Source organism: Homalodisca vitripennis, chromosome 1 (genome assembly GCF_021130785.1).
Source record: "Homalodisca vitripennis isolate AUS2020 chromosome 1, UT_GWSS_2.1, whole genome shotgun sequence".
Taxonomy (NCBI): Eukaryota; Metazoa; Arthropoda; class Insecta; order Hemiptera; family Cicadellidae; genus Homalodisca; species Homalodisca vitripennis.
In genome coordinates this window covers 227,094,672-227,113,236 of record NC_060207.1, presented here as the reverse complement: position 1 = coordinate 227,113,236, position 18,565 = coordinate 227,094,672, and the positions used below count along the sequence as shown (strand labels likewise).

The window sequence follows — 18,565 nt, the reverse complement described above, 5'->3', positions numbered from 1 at the left end:
CAAAACTTGGAAAGGACCTTCATCACTACAACACACGTTATGCAACAAGCTGCACTCTACCCATACACTGCACAGCACTTTTTGAGGAGAAACCAACCTACATTGGGCGAAAGCTATGGAACCATCTACCACAACCATTAAGAGAGCTTCAGGGTAACGCTTTTAAAAAAGCACTCCGTGACTTGCTTGTTGGACAGCCTTTCTACACCATTGACGAATTCTTGAACCAAGACTGGAGGCCTCAACTGGAACTCAACAAATCGCTCTCAAATGTGATACATCATAGGACTCAAAAAATTATTTTTCCAAAACAAGTTTTATCTAATTTTTGACTCTATTACTGTTCTTGATGAATATGCTAATAAAGAAGTTTGTCCATTGTCTATTGAAGGCAGTATACAGGGTGTATATTATGTCTGGAAACACCCAAATATATCCTTTAATAATTTAAATATAAATTTGAAACCTCTTACAATCTGTGATTAGAGATTGGGCATCTACTTTTTGGAACAATGTTTTGTTATGTCACACCAACGGGGGACGTCCTGCCGAGGGTATCGTGAATATTCTTAATGGAAGCCTATACCTTGTGATACATAATTTTAAAGGTAATAGCTTACTGAATTGAATGCCACAAACCGCATCTCAAGGGAATTATTCTATCAGAAAATAGAGCATTTTTAGTATTGAAAATTTACTGATGTTCAACAATGTAATTTTAACATGGTTCTTGCCACAAAATGTGTTACACTAATTTTTTAGCATTTTTTAAATGTTCAATTAAAATAAAATAAACAATTTATTTTTAAGCTGGTTTCATTAGTACAAATTTACCAGTTTTTATTACAATGAATAAAAACTTATGAGTCACTTTCTCTGATTACTTATGAATCTGTACTTGGTGTTTTCCAGTCAGCAGGAAGGTTTAAAGAGACAAAGGTCACTAGCCTATGAGAAACATTATTGTGTTATTAAATCATCTGGTCTACAGGTTTCAGTTTGTTGAGCATGGAGCTTTCACTAGACAGGTCTAAGCTTGGGAATTACAAATGGACAAAGGTCATATCATTCCTGTCGAGTTAATAAGTGTCTCTGAAGCATTGCTGTCAACAAGTTATCTAATTACAGTAGTTCAGTTTTATTTGGCATTTTAATGGAATTGCCTGAAAGAGAACGAATTACTCTGTTGATGATGCGAGGATATGGCGATCGTAAAAGATCTTATCGGGAAGTTTGTAATTTGTTTAATGACACTTTCCCAGAACACGGAATCCCATAAGTGTTTTCAAAAACCATGCAATATCAAAAAAACCTATTGAGCGTATAATTTTGAAAATGACAGGTGAGTGATACGTTAATCGGGGCCAAAGTCGGGTAGGGATTACAGTACCTGCCAACAGATGAGGAGAACATGGCACCTAGATGTTTTGACAAACATTTATTGTAAAGACCCGACATTTACACTCGCTCAGTGAGAAAAAAAAATAAAAAATAAAAAAAAAAAAAAAAAGAAAAAATAAAAAAACAAAAAAAAAAAAAAATAATAAAAAAATAACAAACAAACAAACAAAATAATCAAAAAAAAAAAAAAAAAAAAAAAAAGCTGCACAGCAACTATGATAGTGCCACCCTATGTCCCTGTGAGTGAAGATTTTTTGGAAAATTTAATAAATACAAACCAATTTAAAGGTTATCATTTAGTCCAACAGGTTTAAGTTGAAGGATGATTTACAGACAGAAGAGATTTTGAGGTTTTGTGAATCTTGTGATGTCTGCAAATGTGGATGAACAATAGAGATTTTCTTTTCTGGGACCAACATACTATTTTTCTGATCGAGGAGCAAACTTTTTTCCTAAATGGCAATGTTAACCACCAGGCACAATTGCCAGTTTACACTCCTCTCTTAGGGCTAGTTTGAAAACCCCACATATGGATTACTGGAGTCCCAGATTCAACAGCGAACCACAAAAAACTGAATAGGTGCGTATGCGTGTGGAAAATTTTTAAGGTAAACAAAATTGTTGGGACGCCTTTTCTTTCATCAATGGAAAATTTTAAAATGCCGAACTTTTACTACAAGATAATATGCTCCATATGCTTCTTGCATGCTGCTTTTACTGCATCACAAAATGAAAAATAATCCCAGCTAATAAGGCTAAAAATTCAAAGTTGCAATTCAGGAGAAATACGATGTGTGATATATGCGTATGGTTTCAGCAAGGATGGTTGCTCCACCCCATTATGGGCAAGATCAGTGTTAATGAGAGTATTTGGGGGGGGGGTGGGGGGGGGGGGGGGTGGGGGGGGGGGGGGGTGGGGGGGGGGGGGGGTGGGGGGGGGGGGGGGTGGGGGGGGGGGGGGGTGGGGGGGGAAAATTAAAAGCCCGAGTGATAACAAACAAGTTTCAACTCCTGTTACCGCCTCTTCGAGCCAAAGCAGGAAAGAAAGACAGTATTCTCTTAGGTTTAAGCTAGCAACAACAATATGAGGATAGGTTGTTTTTTACAACAACTCGGCAATGGTGGACTTTTTCTCTCTCCTGGTTGTGGCTCGATTTCGTAGCCCAAGCCGTGCGCCTTCTTACTGCAAATGATGGAGTTAGTGGGTGACGCCTTTAGAGGGTCACATATCAGTGTGAAGACAAAAGTTGAGTGCATGAGTGATTCTTCTCTACACATTCTGGCATCGCGATTGTTACTGTAATAAGAAGTTTTATAATTAATTGCTTGTTATTATTATATATTATAAGATACTTTGGTACTTTGGGATTATACCGACCACACCCACCCAGACATGAATCGTTATTTGACATTTTGCTTCTACTGATTACTAGATTAGCGTAGAACAATATTTCGTCAATATAAAACAGGAATTGTCTTATCGCAAACCTCTCCCCATCCTCAGACAGAGGTCAAAGTCGAGCGTCTAGTAGATAACGTGATTGCAGAGTCTCGCCGCCCGTTCAGCTGGTTCGTCGCTTTGTTGTACTTCCGTGTTTTACCTCTACATTTCCTCCAAACACAAAAATTCAACAAAAAACAAACATTACCAAACTAAAACTAAAACTCTATTGAAAAAAACACTACTAAAAACTTGTTTTTATTCTTGATCACATTCCGCCACCCAAAATGCCAGTGCTTCCTGCCCCGCGCTGATGTCAAGGAAAGAAAAACATCCCTCGAGATAGTACCTATCAGTAAAATATCAAATTCTAGAGGGGCTGATCAGAAATATAAATTGAATTGTAATGGAAAGGCAATTATGTACAGTGCAAATCATGTGATGCCGCGCGGCCTGCCGTAATCGGGATTCTCTCGAGAAAGATAAGATAACAGACGACAAAAAATACCGATCACAATACCTGGAAATGCTTGTAAGTTTGTAATTTTGCAATTAAAGAGTTGTTTTTTTTTTTTCGTTTTCTGTCATGTCTATTTCTATAAATTTATATTTTTGTGTTCTTTCATACTGGTGTGGGTCGGTATAATCCCAAAGTACCGATACTTTTTATTACTTTGTCGAAAACTTCATATTCTACTGCAAGTTAGATTTAATTATACACGCATACATATATTATACGCACACACACACCTCACACCCCCTTCGCACGCACCCTCACCCTCACACACACACATAAATCGTTTGCTGTGAATTATTGCCATATTTTTTTAAGTTGTTTCATATAGTTGGTGTTATTTATTTGTTGCTTGGTTATCTTTAAATATATTGTTTGCTTGTTGGTACTGTATTTATAAGATAATTTATCTCTTGTTGAATCAGATTTAACATTTGTTGTAAAATGGTGTATGTCGTATATAAATAAATAAATAAACAACATTTAACACAGTTTTACCCACCTCAAGAGTCATGCTCCACAGTAAACTAGGCCTATCAATAATTCCTTCTACCCCCATATATCAACATTTGCAGTTAGTGATTTGCCACCCTGGACATCCATGGGGTTTCACAGATGTAAGTGAAACATCAGTTTTTTGCTGTGCCCAGTGTATATTCAACTGAATGGTATGAACCAGCTAGAAGTGAATCCTTGAGGGGTACAGTACAGGGCTTGGTTTATTAATAATTCTTAAACAAGTTAAAAAAAAATAAATATCAACATTTAGTCTACTATTTAAAACATAAAGGTAAATACGTTATTATCAGAATCAATGAATATAAAATAAATTATTTTAATGATCCAACATTTCAGCACTGCAATCATGTGGTCGTTCCAAGTTAGTGTTGGTTTAAATCTAAACTAAGAAAATTTTTGGTGGTCTGTTGTCATTTCTTTGTTACTGATATTCAGCCATTCTCACAATTTTCAGGCACTAGCTAAACTTGGATGGCAGAATCCAACTCTGATTCAAGAAAAGGCAATCCCATTGTTATTGGATGGTAAAGATGTCCTGGTCCGTGCTCGCACTGGATCTGGGAAAACTGGAGCATTTGCGATACCCGTTATACAAAAGATCCTGACCAATAAGCATGTAAGTATAGTACTAAAGAATTGTCTATTGACATTTATATTGTACAAGTAAATGGAAATTTCGTCTATTATACGTTAAGCATTGGTTAATCACATATTAAAAGTTACTGTACATGATTGGTTGCAGATTAACACACTTAGGCTTAGTGATGTGTTGAAGTTGAATCTCAAATCAATTAAAACTTCAGCAAAGGTTCAGATTTAAGAATCGATCAACCAACCGAATCTGTGTAGATCCGCTATTTCATTAATTATCCATCAGACACAATTGATCGATTACCAAAATGTATTTTCGTGCTTTGTACTTTTAAAACCGTAAATTGATAACTTTCATTGACAAATTATCGTACTTTTATAAGTGATACTTTGTTTGCAGTTAGTAATTTATATATTCACATTAACGCAGCACCGTGAATCTGCTGCATCTATTATTAATTTTCACTACTACTGACCGGTATTATCCAAATTATCGATTGATAAAAGGCGTTTTTGTTATAGCCTACTTTGTGTTTGAAAACTCTTAGATAGGTAATGTAATCAAATCAAATCAGCTTTATTGCAGCGACAATATTACAATCAACAAGTTTTTGTTATTATAAGAGCTGGTTTTAAATCTTTCAAACATTCAAAATTTTAAATAAGCTATATAAATTTATGCCCCTATTTTTTGCACATTAAAGGCATATTTTCTGGAAGGAAGCCCATATTTTAATGTGCCAAATTAAATTAGAAGGTAAGGTATATTAATTATTTATTAATGTATAGCCATTTTACTGAACCTATGCAAAATCCTCTAAAATAGATTAACTAACTGTGTTATTCTGTCTATTATCGGATAGTCTCCAAATGTTTAAGAATGATAAAAATTAGATTGACAGTGATTTTTTTGAAATCATAGACTAAAAATGTTATTAGAATCCGAAATTTAAGAATCAATTTTTCAATATTCAGAATGAGATTCAAGATTCGAAAATTCTGGATGTACCCATTGCCTAGCGAGGCTAATTTTCATTTCTATAAAGTATTTTTCAACAACTTCAATTACTAGTCTTACTTTTATTGTGCTGTAACATTTTTACTATGTTAAAAACTTAATTGTATCCACAACAGTTTGATTGTAGATTGTAGATTATGTTAGTTATCATTGATAAATTTAAGAGAGAAACTAAAATTCATATCAATTTTGTCTCCTTTAGGTTGCAAAAGAGCAAGCTGTAAAAGCGTTAATTTTGGCTCCAAGCAAAGAGTTGTGCAACCAGATCCATTCTCATGTATTGGAACTGACACAGAAGTGTTCAAGAGAAGTCAGGTGCATAGACATCTCTCCGCAGGTCAGTTTCAAAGGTAGTCTTAATTATTTTGGTACTATTTCACAATATGTTAACCATCTCCCTCGCCAACAGCCAAAATCATCTACAGTTTTCAACTTGCCATCTGACTGAGTGGCCAAAATTAGTACGTAATATGCAGTTGGCGTAGTTGTCAAATCCGTATTGTGCTGCTTTCTCTTGCAGAATTTTTCTGCAACTACTTTAACTCTTTATTAGCTGCTTCATTATGTTGTCGTTACTTGTGCATGCCATTTTATTGTTTTCTGCTACAAATACTGTTCGTATTTGTTCAGGTTGTATGAAATCCATAGTAATTATTAAATCAAGTTTTTTTTAAATGATGTTTTATTTCCATTTGCTTTTGGCTTCCAATAAGTTGTCTTAATCTTTCTGGCCAGGATTCTTCTTAAAAACCAGTGCTTACAAATTTGTAACTTAAAATACAGTTGAACCCTGATTATCTAAAGATTAATTCTCTCTGAAACACCATTGGGGAATCAACTCAGAACTACACTGTTCTAAAAATTATTCCTGTTCAATCAGTGTTGCAAATTAATTTTTAAAAATTTGAAGTTAATTTATTTATTGCCAATGGTTGACTTTTTATTCCGTATAATCAACAATTTGTTATGTACTTGATTAATGTTCTCATTTGAAACATTAATTTTCATAAAATTTACATGTCCAATCTGCTTTTTCTTGGTTGTGGGTGAACAAGAGGTATTAAATCCCACACAGAGACAGTTATACTCATTTTACATTACAGTATTAGATTTATTATTGAATGGAAAGTCAGTTTTTATACCATTCAGTTAGTCATAGTGAATGGGCTGTTAACATGTTGACTGCGTCAGACACCTTACGGTGATAAGGGAGGGTAAAGAGTAGTCTATCTCAAAGAGTGAAGATGTTACACCAAAACTCAGCCTATCTAGATCTCTCAAACCTTCACAATAGCATTGAGTTAATGCTGCAGCTCTATAACCAAGTCTGGATTCAATCCTTTGAGGTTAAAAAATATTTACAAAAGGATGTGGGCCCGTTTAGAGTAATCAGTTAAAAGTGATTTGTTATAGGAAGATCCACCTTGTAAAAAGTAAAAAAAAAAAAAAAAAAAAAACTGTTTCATGCTCCCTCTACGCAGACTTACACTGGACCATGAATTTTAAAATAACTCCAGGAACATTGAATTTTAGATTGTATTGAACTGTCTTTCTCTCAGCTCTTCATTTTATTGAACTGATGAAGATTCTTGATATCTTATGTAACTTAAATGCCTGTGCAAATTACAACACTGTTCTATTGTCTAAAGTTGAAGTTTTAAACTGTCCAAATAATTAAAAAGTTAAGTAACTCAGTATAGTTATGATAATTAGTTGTATTCCACTAAATTGTGGTTATTCACCAGATGGATATAGAAGCCCAGCGTCCGTTGCTGATCGAGAGACCAGATATTGTGGTGGCTACACCAGCCCGAGCCCTACTGCACCTTACAGCTAAGTCCTTGTCGCTCAAGAACTCTCTGGAGATGCTCATCATCGATGAGGCAGATCTCATGTTTTCCTTCGGCTATGAGGACGATGTCAGAGAAGTCTTAAAGTGAGTATAAGTTAATTTTTTTTTCAGAAAGAACCTTTTGTTTTGTGTAAAATCTTTGTACCAAACAGTTTTTGAATAAGTTTTTATAATTTTGAAAATTAAATTTCATTGAGAATACGTAAAAATAGTCATAACTTTTAAAACCGTAGACGTATTTTATGAACGTATTGATTAAGTGTTTCCTTAAATTGTAGTTAGGTCAACGTATACAACTATTACAAAATTGCCCATAAAATCTGTAATCCATCATGAGTAGGTTTGTTACGTTTAACCAATTGAAGAAATATTTAAAGAGGCCTATTCAGAACATGTAGTACCAATTAAATTGGGCAAGAATGCAAGACTTTAGAGCTTTTTAAAACAAACCCATAAAAGATAAATACATTTTTTAACCGCTGTCTTTACATTAATATCTTCATTTAATGTACTAAATGCCATATTTGGAATAACATTCCAATATTTTAATATATTATTTTTAAACAAACATTTTTTACTTAATTTCTAACTAACTTTACCTAAGATATGACAATTTTTTTTATATAAATAAAAGTTTTCATCTAAAATAATAAGCTAAAAAATCAAATAAAGGAAAATATTGTGTGTAGTGATTTTTCTGACATTTATTCAAACTTCTTGTTTCTTAAGAAATTCAGATTTTTTTACTCACTGTGCACAAAATTACCTTCATCTTGACGTTCAAGTTCTTCATCCTCACAAAAATCGTGAGTAGGCAAACGGTTTTTTGGCATGGGAAATAATTACATCTTCCACACTCCATCACCATCACTGAAATCAGAATTGCATTCATAATCTTAGTATTAACTGTGGATTTATGTGTTCTATAGGCAAGCTATATAATAGAAACTGCAGTTCAAGTTGCACTATATCTTTAACGCCATTCTTGAAGGGAATGAAGCTGCACAACAAATTATTAGATCACAGCCTAGCTGATAATGCATTTAATAATAGCAGCAACGTAACTTGCACCTGATATGTGCGCCTGATATGCGTGGATATGCCTACCGGGTTTTTGTTTTTTTGTTTATATCAATCTTGTTATAACTGAATATTTGTAGTTTTACTCTCTGATGATATGAATGTTGAGGTAAGCTCCAATTCACTCTCCTCTTAGTGCAGCATCTGGGATCTGACGCTGTTACAGACTTGACTCCTGAAATCTGGGTTCTTGTTCGTCTGAAGAGATCCAAAAAGAAGTCGACGATAAAGAAGCTCAAAATAAACCCATTACATCATTTTGACATCTGAGACAACTAGTCCACAAGATGTAGTTTGATATAGGTGACGTTGTAGTCTCATTGCCTCATCAGGTACACAACTGAGTGCACTACGATATGATGGACACGATCTCTAAGGAATTGTGCTGAACCATTGTTCTGTTGACCAGGTTCCTGCCACGAGTGTATCAGGCCACCCTAGCCAGTGCCACACTCAGCGAGGATGTCCTATCTCTCAAGAAACTGATTCTGCACAATCCGGTGACGTTGAAGCTGCAGGAGTCAGAGCTGGCGCCTGTCACTCAATTGGAGCATTACATCATTAATGCTGAGGAGCAGGACAAAGCCGCCATCCTGTACGCATTCCTCATGCTGCGGCTCATACGCGGCAAGACCATCATCTTTGTCAACACCGTCGACAGGTGTTACAAGTGAGTGGCATTTCCACCAAATTGCAATGTCTTTCTTGGCCGAAGGACTTTATCACGTAAATACATACCTAATAATGGCAAACATAAAGTTTTAGCAAATAAACGTTCCTGCAGTGGTAAACATGGAAAAACAACATTTACTAACTGATGATAAATTATTTATTTCCTATAAACTTACAAAATTGAATTAGCTTAACAAAGATAGGAAAAAATACACTACACTCTTACAAGTAGTGAGGTCAGCGAGAAAAAAAAATAAATAAAAATCTAAAATATATACAACAATTACTATCCTATTTACAGGTTTAAAACAAAATAAATTTCTATGACTAGCTTCTTAAAACATATCTAAAAATATGAGCTTCTGCAGCGTCCACAATCATTCTGCGAACCTAAATCAATTATTATATTATATTAATAGTTAATTATATACACTAATTTTACTTATTTTCTTATTAAAATTTATTAATTTATACAGTTATCAATATGTCAAAAATTTACTGATATAGTTATGATAGTATTCTAAATAAACAACTTAATTCTGGTTTTCTAAAAAGCCACTTTTTTACTTGTGCACAGAATGCCTTAAAGTTTTCTATCTGCTTAATGTGCAAAGGCAACTGATTAAATATTTTTGGACCAGCGTAGGAAAAAGATTGTCTGAATTGTGATTTATTGACTTTTGGTAACCTAAACAGTTTTAAGATTTATACTTCTGGTAGAATAAATTAAATTGTTACCTCTATTACCACTTCTCAAATACCTAAAAAACGATCTTTTTTTTAGGTATTTTTATAGTAAAAAAGTGTGTTAGCTCAGTAATATTTCACAGCTATTTAGCCAACATGCAATTGGGCTCAGCAAGCATATTTTAATGGCCAATAATCTTAGAGTTGTGTTTCAAAGCCATTAAACTAAAGATTTTTCATGTTGCTAGAGAAAAATGTACCAAGTTTTAGACAATATGCTTTATTAACAATATCATCAAGACATGTTACAGAGTCAAACAGTTTTTACAAGTGAATTCTGATATTAAATGAGAGGTCTATTTAAGAATCATCATTCCATGATAAGAACTCATCGAGTATATAGTATGCGTGATCTTGCAGCCAACACCATAAGATTCTCTTTATAGATCCTGGGTAGTCTTTCAGATGATCTGGTAGCTTGTTGAAGAGTTTCATTCCAACATATGATGGTTTTTTTCTCTATGGACTGGTAGAGTGTAATTCCCTGATTGTGTAGTGTAATGGCAGGGTACATCTCTTTCTTTTGGAGGATCCTTAGTTATGCAGTAAAGTATGGTTTCTAGGATATAAATGGATGTTATTGTCAATATTTTCCAGTTTTTATTATGTTTCTGCAGCTCTCTCTAAGTCTTATTCCAGCCATTAACCTTTTTCTGCATTACCAGAACACTGTGGAGATTGCCACCTGAAGAAGCGCTCCAGACTCATTTTAGATATATTATAATAATAATGACTGTTGCAGGGGCTTCAGAAACATAAGCCTCCCTTGTCATAGTAAAATAATGGCATTAACATTGTCAATTAATTGTTGCATATAAATGTACTTATTTGAGTTATTACATTTTCTGTACAAATTAACTAGAAATCTAAATTTTCATTATGAAATGTCTTACCAATTGTCATTTTTCATTCTATTTCTAATTTGAATTTTGTTTTTCGTCTGAGAGTGGCATATTTTACATTTGCTTGAAAAGTATGTAATGACCCTTTAAATGAATAGCCTATGCTGCGTCGTAGTGTGTTCCTTATTCTTTTAATGTTGGGATTTCCAAGAGCTCACCCCTAGGCTGCTGTAGAAGTTTTCCTGCTAACAAGCATACAGGGTGGCGCTAAAGTCACTGGACAGTTGGTTAAAACAAGACTAGATTTATTTGAAATTATTTTTTATTTAAAACAATACTTACAATAATTTTTTTATATTCAAATTGTTTTCTGTCTTCATTAGTACATCTTTGAAGTTTTTCTGGAATACTGTTACATACTCTACGGCATAGTGTGGGATCATTGTCCAACTGATAAAATGCGTCATGTATGTAGTCTTTCAGTTCATCAATAGTATGAGGCTTTCGAGAATAAACAGAGTCCTTGACTACTCCTCATAGGAAAAAATCCATTGGTGTGATATCTGGTGAACGTGGGCGCATGTCAATATCTGCCATTCGACTAATAACTTTCCTTCAAAAAAATATGGTCCAAGTACGCCAAATGATGATATTGCCCCCCAAACACTCACACCAGGTTGATTCAGCTGTTGCTCTAGCAAAAGACTTTGATTGTCAGTATACCAATAAGTACAGTTATGTCTGTTAACTTGTCCGCTTAACTTAAAATTGGCCTCGTCAGACCAAATAATTATATTAAAAAGGTTAGGATCATGTTTGTGTTGGTTAAGCATCAATCCACAAAACTGAAATCGTCGATCTGGATCATCTTCAAGTAACCCATGTAATAAACGTGGAATGTAAGATTTATAATTCTGTTTGTGTAACATTCTTTGCACTGACCTCCGTGATAAATCCAGCTCAGATGCTAATCATCTGGTCAATTTTCGAGGACTTTAGGTTACAGCTAAACATACCTGCAATAAATTGTCATCAGTTGAGACTGTTGTTGGGCGGCCATAACAGATCCATGTTGTTCAAATCTATCTCATATGTCGTACACTGTTTGTCTAGATGGTGGTTTTGATCTAAAGTGTATTCCCCATTCATTAACAACTGCACACCACTTTTATAAAATGTTTTTAACGCGAAAATCCTTTCTTCTTTCGTTAACATTATGACTGATGTTTAACAAAAATTCTATTAGAAAAATAATAATTCGGGAACTACAGCTTTAAACACGTGTCACAGATGAACTCACTAGTTCGATTGTTGTGTGTTTCATTGCATTGTATTGCCAACTTAAAAAGGCATAATTACCAACATTTAGTAATAACAACATCACGGACGAAAACTATTGTACTACGTCTTGATGTTATTTTTTTCTTCTTTTAACCAACTGTCCAGTGACTTTTGCGCCACCCTGTATAATGACATGTTTTAATTCTAATTAACTTGAGTATAAATAGTACAGAAATGTCTAAAAGTCAGAAAAATGTAACTCTTACCCAAAATTGCTCACATCATACAAAAAACAACTAACTTTCACAAATAGGCCTAGGACAAAACCATTATTGTTTTACCAGAACTCGTGAAATACAATTGTAAACACAAACCGGTCTAATAAACAATAGAGCAAACCTGATGAGTTGCAACACAGTAGATTTGAGCCATCTGTTTGGTTTCTATAAACAGCTGAACAGGAAGAAAAACATTTTCTGTGAAGACGAAAATAAAGACTGCAATGTTCTCTTTGTAACAATATAAAATATCGCTGGAAGTAGTTCAAATTCATGCCGCTAGATCGCATATGGTTAGGCTCTGCACTAAACCGTGATGTTCAAGTGAAGCCACGTTGAAGGGTTAGCTAATAGGCTAAATTAATCACAACAGGGTCGTTAATTAATATTCCAGTAAACGGAGAATGTATCTAGTATTATATTACATAGCATATTTGTCTCACAGCTCTGCCTAATTTTGTGTTATAATGATTTTGTAATTGCAGGCTCAAGCTATTCCTGGAGCAATTTGCTATCAAGACATGTTTGCTGAACTCGGAATTGCCAGCCAACGTGCGCTGTCACGCGGTGACGCAGTTTAACCAAGGTGTTTACGACATTATCATTGCATCTGACGAGAACGCCCTGGAGAAAACACAATCCAACACTGCACCGGCAGACCCAAAACAGAAAGGGTTAGTTTCATTACAATTCAGTTTCCTCCATTTAAGTGTTTTATTACAAACTAAAGATTTGAAAGGATAGAAGAATTAACAGATATTTACCATTGTAATCTTGTGTTCTGCTGTGGTATGTCGTGTTTTATACTTACTTTTTGAAGTGTTGGTTTGATGTACACAACTTATTTGTTGTGGTTTTTTCAAAATTTTTTGTTCATAATTTTAATGCAACTTAACTTATTGTTGGGTTCCACACCTGAAAAAGAGAAAATAAAATAATATTTTTTGTTATTTTGATCCAGTTTTGTTACCACAAATTATGGTAAGAGTCAGTAATCCTTTTAGCTTTTAATTTTCCTATTAAAATAATGTTTTTATTCTGTTGTGTTAGTATGTCTCAAAGTTGGCAGTATGTTGACTTGCTTTGAAAAGATCAGTGGTAACATGGTTTTAAAGTGTGTGAGTCATCTTGAACAGAACAAAAACAAAAAACAAAGTGTGTGTTTTTCAATGGATACAATAAAATAAATAATAATTTTTTCTTGTTTGTTTCTATGTAATAAGAATTTTAGGTGAAGTTATTTACTTACCTTAACAGTTCTGCAATAAATAATTATTCTTGATCACTGTTTTGAATAATCCAAGAATGAGTTAGGTAATTTAAATGTCATGTATAATCTAGATCACATATTTGTTCACCCAATTCAGCTTTGTTCATTGAAATCTAGATATACAGGGAGCGGCAAAATGATCTGACGGTTTTATAATGTAAACAACTCAAACGTTTAAAGTGGTACAAAGTGTTTTATTGCAGATTTCAGATTGGTATTTATGAACATTTATAAAAATAACCAAAAAAGGGCGAGTTGATCCGTTTAAGATTTGAATATAACGTCTTTCAAATGATGTCCGTCTTTGGCGATACATTCTTCCAATCTTGCACTGAAATTGTCAAACACTTTCCCTAACATTTCAGGAGAGAGGTTGGCTATTTCTTGGCGTATGGTTTCCTTCAGTTCATCCAATGTGCGGGGTTTGTTTGTGTATACTCTAGATTTCAGCAGTCCCCACAAGAAGAAGTCACAGATGCTGAGATCCGGGGAGCGAGGTGGCCACGCAATGTCCCCGAAACGCGAGATGTCTCGGCCACGAAACTTGCTTCTTAAGAAGTTTATTACCACATTGGCTGTGTGGGCAGTTGCCCCATCCTGCTGGAACCAAATTCTGTGGCGGTTGAAGCGATTTATGCGTATTTCGGGGATCAGGAAGTTTTTCAAAATAGTCATGTATCGTTGTGAATTGACGGTTACAGTTAGACCGTTCTCTTCAAAAAAGTATGGGCGTATAACACAATTTTTTGTTACGCCACACCACACAGTGACCTTGGGACTGTGAAGAGGTCGTTCATGCAGTTCTTCTGGATTGTTTTCTGACCATTATCGGAAATTCTGCTTATTAACATAACCATTCAAATGAAAATGAGCTTCGTCGCTCATAATGAGAATTTTTTCATCTGTAAGCAAATCAATCATTTGCTCTGAAAATTCAATGCGTTTTGCATAATCACTGGGCTTCAACTGTTGCACGATAGCCATTTTGTACGGATGAAAGTGCAGGTCGTACCTTAATATTCTTCTTACCGAGCGGTCAGACATCTGCAGAGCTGCAGCTTGTTTACGTGCAGGCCGCCGAGGACTGGCTTCCACAGCTCCTCTCACTCTCTCGACGTTCTCTGGCGTCCGGGCTGACCTTGGACGGCCTGTTGATTTTCGTTTTAAAGCTGAACCGGTAGCTCTAAAGTTACCCACCCACAACAAAATGGTGTTTCGAGTTGGCACTTTCCCTCTTGGTGCCACATCAAAACGTCTGTGGAACTGCCGCTGAACAGCAACAACACTATCGCCACTTTAAAAAAAATGCTTCCACAACGAACGCACGGTGCTCAGCCGTCCACCGCTCCATGTCTAGTAAAATGTCCGCACGTAGGCTCTGCCACGCCCCTATCCCCACCACCCCCCACCACTCACTCGCTTGACAGCGCGGCAGCGAAAACCGTCAGATCATTTTGCCGTTCCCTGTATTTCAATCAACAAAGAAATCAAGATATCAATATAGATTCCTTACTAAATATTATATACTTAGTTTACCTTATGAAGTAAGCTTATTCCAGATAAACTAAACTCTAATATGTATTAATTCAAAATAGTTCTATCCGTGATGAAATTTAAGTTTGGGGCAATAAGAGGGAAATTTGTATCTCAATTTACATCAATTTGTAATCCTGCAAATGTTGGCAATTGTTAATAATTCATAATAGGGTCAGTTATCACCGTGATAGTGGTTATGTTTTTTCATTTCATTAACAAATTGTTTTGTAAACTTTTTAGGAAGAGGAAACGAGATAAAGAGTCCGGAGTAGCAAGAGGTATTGACTTCCAGCAAGTGTCAAATGTTATCAATTTCGATTTTCCGCTTGATTTAAGCTCTTACATCCACAGAGCAGGCCGCACAGCCAGGGGTAACAACCAGGTAGGCGTTTTTTACCTATTATATACGTGATGCTGTTTATCTACTAGGAAATTATAAACATATAAGTGTTGCTTAATTTATTTCATATGTTTACTTAGGGTATAACAAATTCAAATTTTAAATCAAATTGTCTACTTTTAAAAAAAGAGTAAGTAAACAATGCTTCGGGAAAGAACTGAAAAATAACTAAATATTTTTGAATAGTAATATAGCTATAAAAATTAGCTATTTTAAATATTTTTTATTTACTATTTACAGACTGGGTATTTAACTGCCAGATGTATGCCAGTTGGCACGCAATGACCGCCAAGCTTTGTCAGCTAACTGTCTTAATGTTGCCAACCTTACGATTCGCGCTGTGATTAAAAAACGCCACAGAGACACTCAATAATTTGCTGACATCTGTTGAAACTATCATAAATCCGCTTGTAATATAGCTAATTTTTATTTTGTTTGTTTTAATTGTTCTACATTTATATTTATTGTTTGGAAATCGCTTATACTCGCTTTTTAATTTTATTAGTTATATAAAATTTTTATGTTTTCAAATTTTCTTAAGACTTTATTTAAAAATTCGGAGTATTTTTTTATTATGTGATACCAATATATTTTTGTAAACTATGAGAATATAGCAATAATTTTAAGACAACATGTTTTTAAATGAAGAAATATAAATAAAGAACAATTTGTGTATTTGTGACAAAAATTATTATTTGCAAAACATAGGTAATTTCTCACTTTTTCAACTGAATAAAAATTCATATAGTGATATGAAAGTACATTTTATATATATTAGAATATAAACTAGGAACAAATTGATAATTACTGTATAATATGCTAATCCATTCTCAATAACACAACGATTATTTACACATTTTGTTTTGTGTTACAGGGAACAGCCCTCTCCTTTGTGAGCGTGAGGGAGAGACCCATGATGGAATTAGTTGAAGAACATTTGAAAAATGATCTTTCTCATACTGGCTCCATTTTCAAGTAAGATAACAAACATTACAGTTCTTATTAATCTGTAGAATTTTGACACTAAACCCAGTAATGGTCAAATCCAGAATTTTCAAACCCTAAAAGGCTCTTTTACCCTAAGTTTGTTTTGAGAAAATCACTATCAACTTATCTACCTTTCTTAAATCTTTGGAGGTACTAAACTTTAAATGTTCAAAAAACCTTATATCACACCTAGTATGATAAAATTTAGTTATAAACGTACACAATATATTTAAAGGAAATATTTATATAAATTTCTAGCTAAACAAACGTTAGTAATCATCTGTTTGTTTACTACTAAATAGATGATATCTGTTCGTTGATGCGTAGACGCATGGCAATTCACCAACATGAACAAACAACTATAAGTAAAATGGGTAGAACTACGATAATTTGGGTATCTATTTCGGCTTTTCCATAGACATTGTACAGCAAATAGCTTTCAGCTCAGTCGGAAGAAGTGGGTAGAATTTGAGACAATTTAAATATTATTAATTTGACTCATGTGACTTACCTGTACTAAATATCCCGAAAACAGTTCTAGATAGAAAAAAGTGTAGTTCAGGAAATGTTATAAGAATTTCAGAACATTTATAGTTTTTCTTTATAGATTTATAAATAATGAAGTTGTGAACTAAAAAAAAAAAAACAAAATTAAACAGACACCATAACAGAAAAAATGGCATTCCAAGCTGGCCAACAAACGTAGTCAAGATATTTAAAAGGTCAATTTTTTTAGCAAGTTTGAACTTGTTTCAGCATTCCTATGTGAAAAGATCTTACAGGATTTACATGTAGCCTAATCAGTATCTCAAAAAGTGTTATATACCAAAAAACTGTCTAATACAACATTTTTAGTAAATCTTGTAAACATCCCAAAACACTTTTGTTTCATTTCTAGGTTTATAAATGACGGAGTTTTAAATTTAAAGTAATTAAACAACCTCCATAACGGAAAGGAATAGATACAGCAGACTTGAAGCAATGCTCAAACATAAATATAGAAAATATTAACTACAAAGTACAAAGTAGTATTTACAAAACTACAATAATTTTTAATTAGGTTACCTATCTACAGTCTTCAAACACAAAGTTATTCCATGTGGTTTTGTTTTGCAGAACATACCAGTTTAACCTGGAAGAAGTGGAAGGCTTCAGATATCGTGCTAAAGACGCGTGGAGATCTGTCACAAGAATTGCGGTTCGAGAAGCCAGGCTTAAAGAAATCAAAGAAGAAATGTTAAACAATGACAGGCTTAAGGTATGTTTATGAAAGCTTGTTTATTCAATAACATTAGTGAAACTATCTGTATAGTATAGTGTTTAGTCTGTAAGGTAGTCATTCAGAGTTTTTTCTGAGTTTATTCAGTTATTTACACATTTTATTGCATGTGGGATACATTTTAAAACTTTCATACCCATGTATCTTTGTTTTTTTTTTTTTTTCAAAAATTTAAAATATGATCAGTGGTTATATATTTTTTATTTCTTGTGTTGTTAGGATGAGGAAATAGGAATTAGGATTTATAAATTAATTTCTTGTGAAGATAATGGTATCAAAAATATACTGTTCATAGATTGTAAGTATTTTAACCCTTCGTATGCCATGAACAAATCCATTAACTTTCCTATAACGCCAAGATAAGTAAAAAAATGTTTGTTTAAGTTCAAAGCTAATGTTTATTACAACTAAATTGTAAAAGGCAAAAGCAAAAAAAAAGTGTAAAACCAGGCATTTTACTTAAAATTAGCTTATTTATTGATAAAAATAATAAAGAACTATTTACAAAACCTTTTAAATTAAATAAATAAATTTTATTATAAGACAAGATAAATATTTAAACTAATCACAAAACTACCACTTGATGAAGAATAATAACGAGATACATAGTAGACGCACACTCGTTACAACATAGAAAGTAATACACGCCATGGATATGTTTGGTTATGGCTCTGTAATCCTGCCACCCTGCCGCAGAGTGAAGGTCGTTTATAAATACTTCTTTGAAAACCGCGATAAGCACAGAGCATGTACCCGGCATTTTGAAGGCCTTTTGTGAACTAAAAAACTCTCTAAGAGACATTACCTATAATATCGGATATAACTGTATTTGGCGTTTTGGTCAGTCTACCATTCTA

At 33.9% G+C, this 18,565-nt stretch overlaps 1 protein-coding gene across 1 annotated transcript in view; it reads left to right on the top strand.

Moving 5' to 3' along the window:
- LOC124353118 (probable ATP-dependent RNA helicase DDX56) overlaps positions 1-18,565 on the top strand; it is a 66,795-nt gene that overhangs the window by 43,927 nt on the left and 4,303 nt on the right.